At 46.9% G+C, this 6,000-nt stretch overlaps 1 protein-coding gene across 1 annotated transcript in view; it reads left to right on the top strand.

Annotated features, from left to right (window-relative positions):
* The first annotated feature begins 657 nt into the window (after positions 1 to 657).
* The window catches only part of LOC122932231, a 78,805-nt gene continuing 73,462 nt past the window's right edge, over positions 658 to 6,000 (top strand). The window contains exon 1 of the mRNA XM_044286525.1: positions 658 to 780. The gene's annotated coding sequence lies outside the window, so the exon portion shown is untranslated. The remainder of the gene's footprint in view (positions 781 to 6,000) is intronic.

Here is a 6,000-nt window from a genome sequence, read left to right as displayed (position 1 = left end):
CCCAAGTGCCTCACTGCCCCATCTGCTCCCCCTTGCCCCATCTGCTCCCCCCTGCCCCAAGTGCCTCACTGCCCCATCTGCTCCCCCTGCCCCAAGTGCCTCACTGCCCCATCTGCTCCCCAAACCTCAGGTGCCTCACTACCTTTTCAGCTCTCTCCCCCTGCCCCAGCTGCCTCACTATCTCTTCTGCTTTCCCTCTGCCCCAAGTGCCTCACTGCCCCAAGTGCCTCACTGCCCCTTTTGCTTTTCCTGCCCCAAGTTCCTCACTGCCCCCTCTGCTCCCTCCTGCCCCATCTGCTCCACGTGCCCCAAGTGTCTCAATGACCCTCCTGTTCCCTCCGTCCCAGGTGCCTCACTACATCTTCTGCCTCCTAAAATTCTAGGGAGGCTCGTCCCCATTGCGGCCTGCTATTAGCTGCCCCCCGACGCCGGATATTTTCATCCGCGACGGGGAGATGCAGCGGCGGCCGTGCTGGTATGAGAAGCAACGCCGGGTGCCGGGGAGCGGAGTAAGTACAACCTCTGTGAAGGGCCCTGCATATGGGGCGCATCATAGAACTTGGATAACCCCTTTAGGGCACCAATCCAGAAAGTTATAGCACAAAGCTTTAAGACAATCATTTAGTCGAATAATTGCAAGAATAGCCTAAACAGGAAGTGGAAATGAGTGTTTCAAAATCTGGTCTGCTGTAGTGAGTTCTGTAACCTGGATCATTTCTTACTGGATGTAAAGAGAAGTAACGTCCAAAGAACCGAGTGGAGCTGAGTGAACGGCAGACAGTAAGTTTGATATTCCTTTGAATAATTGAGGATTGTTTCCTTAGATGCATCTTTCTTAACCAGCTGTATTTCTATGGAGTTGTATCATTATGACAGTGAATATAACAGGCTGGGTTTTATACAGTGTTACTGTATACTTCAGTTAATTTCCCTTACTTTTTATGAATTAAAATACATCTCTGTAATTAGTTCATAGAAGCAGTTGTAGCGTGGCAGTACATATTTTTCTACATATGAGTAATCATCTTGTTTATGTTCATACAGATATAATTTACAATTCAGCCATTTATGGTATACAAATTAGATATATAATGTCTGGAAACACATAGAAAGATGATAGTTGAATAAGGGGATAGTCAGATATTCAGATAATTATATATATATTGTAGTCAGGTGAACAGAAATGTGTATGGTAAAGTCCTGGAAGGGGTGTACCGTATATCCCACCAAGCTTCCTCAACTGGGTGAGGTAAATAAAATCCAAAAAGTTAAAATGGTCTCAACAATGTGTAGGGTGCTGAGGCAGTTTTGTTAAGTTTATGGGTTGGATTTTATTGGACTGGGAGAAGGTAGGCTTGGTAGAGAGACCTTCCCAGTCCACCCCATTCCGGGGCAGGTTTTCCTCTAGCCTGAGGGATTCCAGCTGGGATCGTTAAGTGGAAATAAAGCACAGTCCAGGCTGTCAGAAGAGTGATGCCTGGAGAAATTCTGGGAAGCTGGCTGCCCTGCTGGCTAGAGAAGCCGAATTCTCTGTGTGACCTGTGTTCAATAGGTGAGCTAGGATCTTTACTGTATTAGCCAGAGCCCAGATGGGTAGGTGTTTATTTTGGTTTATGTTTTTTTTGTTTGGTGCTGGACCTTCACCTTACCCAGTGAGCTATAACTGGTGTTTGCCTGTATTGCCGGAGTGTAGAACTATCCATAGCCAATCGATACTTTTTGACCCGGATCAATTCAATACCGGGATTTGCGGTTCGGTGGATCGTAGTGCCCTCTCATAGAGGCCGGGTATGCATACATTTGTATTAATGGTTTAATTACATTCATTGGTGGGGCAGTGCGCACTCCCCCCCCCCCCCCCAGTATTATAGTCATTGGTGGTGCAGTGTGCCCCCCCCCCCACCCCAGTATTATAGTCATTGGTGGCAGTGCCCCCTCCTCCCAATATCATAGTCATTGGTGGCAGTGGCCACAGGGTCCCCTCCCCTCAACCTCAGTCTATTTGTTGGTGGTGCAGTGGCAGCTTCCCATCGGAGCCCCAGCAGTGAAATTGGTTACCATGGCAGCCAGGATGCTACTGAAGCATTGGCTGCCATGGTAAGCTCCCTGCTGCTGTGTGCACAAAGCACAGGGCAGCAGGGACAGTGTGAAGTCCTATTTACCCTAATAGAGCTCTAACAGGGTGACTAGGACAAGGGTTCCAGACCCTAAGAGGGCTAATATTCAATAAAAAGTAAAAAGAAAAGTAAAAAAAACACCAAAATATTAAGTTTAAATCACCCCCTTTCCTAATTTTACATATAAAATATATAAACATTTAAAAAAATACCGTATCTTTCACCGTATAAGACGCACTTTTTCCCCCCCAAAAGTGGGGGGAAAATAGCAGTGCGTCTTATACGGCGAATGTAGCCGATTTTGCCTAGTTTTCAATGATACACCCGCCGCGATGCCGTGCGGCGGGTGTATCAGCTGTGAGGGAGGAGGGGCTGGGGGCGGCATCTGCATTTATAATGGCAGCGGGGCCCGTGCAGTGACTATTCTACTACACGGGCCCCGCTTACTGTATAATCATATCCCTAATAGTTAATTGTGTGCATGTAAAAGCATAATGAGCGATAATGATGAGCGCTATTACTTACAATTAGAAGCGCTCGCCGTTCGGAGCAGAGAGGAGGGAGGAGGCAGGCCGGGAGGACGGGCGCTGGCAACGTGAGTCATACGTCACGAGCCTGCTCCGCCCACTTTATGAATGAAGCAGGCGGCGTGGGCGCATGACGGATGACTCACACTGCCAGCGCCCGTCCTCCCGGCCTGCCTCCTCCCTCCTCTCTGCTCCGAACGGCGAGCGCTTCTAATTGTAAGTAATAGCGCTCATCATTATCGCTCATTATGCTTTTACATGCACACAATTAACTATTAGGGATATGATTATACAGTAAGCGGGGCCCGTGTAGTAGAATAGTCACTGCACGGGCCCCGCTGTCATTATAAATGCAGATGCGACCCCCACCCCCATTATAAAAGCAAATGCGACCACCACACTTATGGAGGGGATCTGTGGATGACACATAGCATAAGATGCTATATATGTGTCATCCACAGATCCCCCCCATAACTGTCATACACAGATCCTCATAACAGTGCCATCCAGAGAGGATCCCCCATAAGTGTCACCCACAGATCCCCCATAACAGTGCGTCACTCACAGATCCCCCATAACAGTGCGTCACTCACAGATCCCCCATAACAGTGCGTCACCCACAGATCCCCCATAACAGTGCGTCACCCACAGATCCCCCATAACAGTGCGTCACCCACAGATCCCCCATAACAGTGCGTCATCCACAGATCCCCCATAACAGTGCGTCACCCACAGATCCCCCATAACAGTGCGTCACCCACAGATCCCCCATAACAGTGCGTCACCCACAGATCCCCCATAACAGTGCGTCACCCACAGATCCCCCATAACAGTGCGTCACCCACAGATCCCCCATAACAACAGATCCCCCATAACAGTGTGTCATCCACAGATCCTCCATAACAGTGCGTCACCCACAGACCAAAATTAGTTCAAAAGCGCACCTTTTTTTTTTCTTATTTTCCTCCTCAAAAACCTAGGTGCGTCCTATGGGCCGGTGCGTCTTATAGGGCGAAAAATACGGTATTCATTATCGCCACGTCTGAAAAAGTCCAAACTATTAAAATATTTAAAAAATATCTCCTATGCAGTGAACACCGTAACAGAAAAAAATAAACGCGTGATCTGCCATTTTCTTTGTCACCTTGTCCCCCCCAAAAAATAGGATAGGAATAGGATAATGTTCTATTATGGGCTGGACGTTCTATAAAATGCGGAATGCACGCGTTTTTTTTTTTCTTCCGAATGGTATCGAGTATTGCCATACTTTTTTATGGTATCGAAATTGAATAAAATTTTTGGTATCGTGACAACCCTAGTGTAAATTCTGCTTTCAATTTTGCTGTTGATTACAGCAGGTACACCCACCATGAAAACATTACAATCTTTTTTCTTGCTAGAGGTACCTGTTGTAATAAACTGTTTGGAGCAAGATCAGGAGCCTGCAACACTGTGATCTGTTCATACATTTTGGAGTATCCAGATGGTTTGTCTGGTGGTCACCGGCACAGTGGGTAGAAGTTCTGGTTTGCTGATCCCTCCCTTGTCTGTCTGTCTGTATGTGTGTGTGTGTGTGTGTGTGTATATATATATTAGTGAGGCAGTGACAGGCCTCATATATGAAGATGGAAGATATATATCTCCTAGAATGGTGCAGGAAACCTATTAGAGGAGGGTGTTCACCTTGCCTGAGGTGAGGCCAGGTGCGATAATCACTTGGGGATAAATCAATCCTCAGTGTGTGAGAGGAGAATTTAGGCCCCAGGGAACAGAACTGCAGAGGGCCTGTGTGGTCCCAGCCAGGAGGGTTGGGGGGCCACAAGGCTGAGGAAGCCTGAGTTTGAGGAAAATTAGAAAGAAGCCTGCAGAGGCTCTGTGTGGTCCCAGCCAGGAGGGCTGGGGGCCACAAGGCTGAGGAAGCCTGAGTGTGAGGAAATGGAGAAGGAAGCCTGCGACCCAGCGACACCTGAAGAAAAGAGGTGTTGTACGGTCAGAGTCAGGAGGACTGCTGGACCATATCCCCCCACAAGCTATTTCGCTGCTTTTACTAGGAGGAATGGTGGGTTGCACTGGTCACAGTTAGGAGCCTGTTGGACCGAAGCCGAATACCGCAGTGTGAACACTGACCTAGAGGTGAGTTAGGGAGACCTCTGTATAGTTAGTGCCTAGCCGGGCAAGCTTTGTTGCTTTGCGTTGATGTAACACATTGTGAGGTGAAGCTGCGACTTCATGGTGCCGAGTGATGCCAAACTTGGAAGTGTGATGTGCTGTGTGACAAATAAAGCACTGTTTGAGCTTAAAACCCCCCTGTTTATTTTTTATTAATTTTTTTATTTTATTTTTAATCAAATATCTGTTTTATTGATTTTCCAAGCTCTTGGCTCCCAACGCCTAAAACAGACAAATTTCCTAGACGTGGAAGTGTTCAAAGACACATGCTCTAAGCTACACTTCGAAAATCCCCTGTTTGATGAGAAGTCTGTCATTGCCAACCCCTGAGAGAGAGCGATCCCTTACAAATATATATATATATATCATGGCATGGCAATGCGCGCGTGCTAGTTACCCATACCATGCACAATGTTATTCAATGGAGGCCACTGATGGACAGGTGTAGTCATATACCCCTTCATCAGCAGCCATGTCGGTTCCAGAGTACTGTGTAAAGGGAGCAGACTGTACTACACCAGGGGCGGTGCTGGCACAACCATGCTGAAGAGCTTTTAACAGTATTCTAGGAAATTGATCATAGTTCTATTTCCAGCACATCTGTACAAGTTAGGATAAAGTGTCAAACCCTTTTAAAGGCAATGAACACCTTTGGGGTTAATTTTTATCATTGCATTTTTACTCATTTTGGGCTACAAATCATATTTCAACTGATCTTTATTAAAGGGCTTCTGTCACCCCACTAAACGCATTTTTTTTTGTCTACTTATAATCCCTATTCTGCCATATTGCATACATTATGTTATTAATTTTCGTTCAGTAGATTTAGCCAAAAACTTACTTTTATGATATGCTAATTACCTTTCGACCAGCAAGTAGGGCGTCTACTTGCTGTAGCAGCCGCAGAAAACCACCCCCTCCTTGTGTTGATTGACAGGGCCAGCCGCGATCTCCTTCTCCAGCCGGCCCTGTCAGCATTTCAAAAATCGCGCGCCTGTGTTGATTCGGCGCAGGCACTTTTCTCTTTCGGTGACATCATCGGCGCAGGTGCACTGAGGGAGTGCTGAGGAGGCGAGCCTCCTTATCTCAGAGCGCCTGCGCCGAATAAGTAAGTTTTTGGCTAAATCTACTGAACGAAAATTATTAATAACATAATGTATGGCAATATGGCAGGATAGGGATTATAA

The sequence above is a fragment of the Bufo gargarizans genome, chromosome 3 (genome assembly GCF_014858855.1).
Source record: "Bufo gargarizans isolate SCDJY-AF-19 chromosome 3, ASM1485885v1, whole genome shotgun sequence".
NCBI classification, from domain to species: Eukaryota; Metazoa; Chordata; class Amphibia; order Anura; family Bufonidae; genus Bufo; species Bufo gargarizans.
The sequence above is the reverse complement of the archived record's forward strand: the minus strand, read 5'-3'. Positions and strand labels throughout refer to the sequence as shown.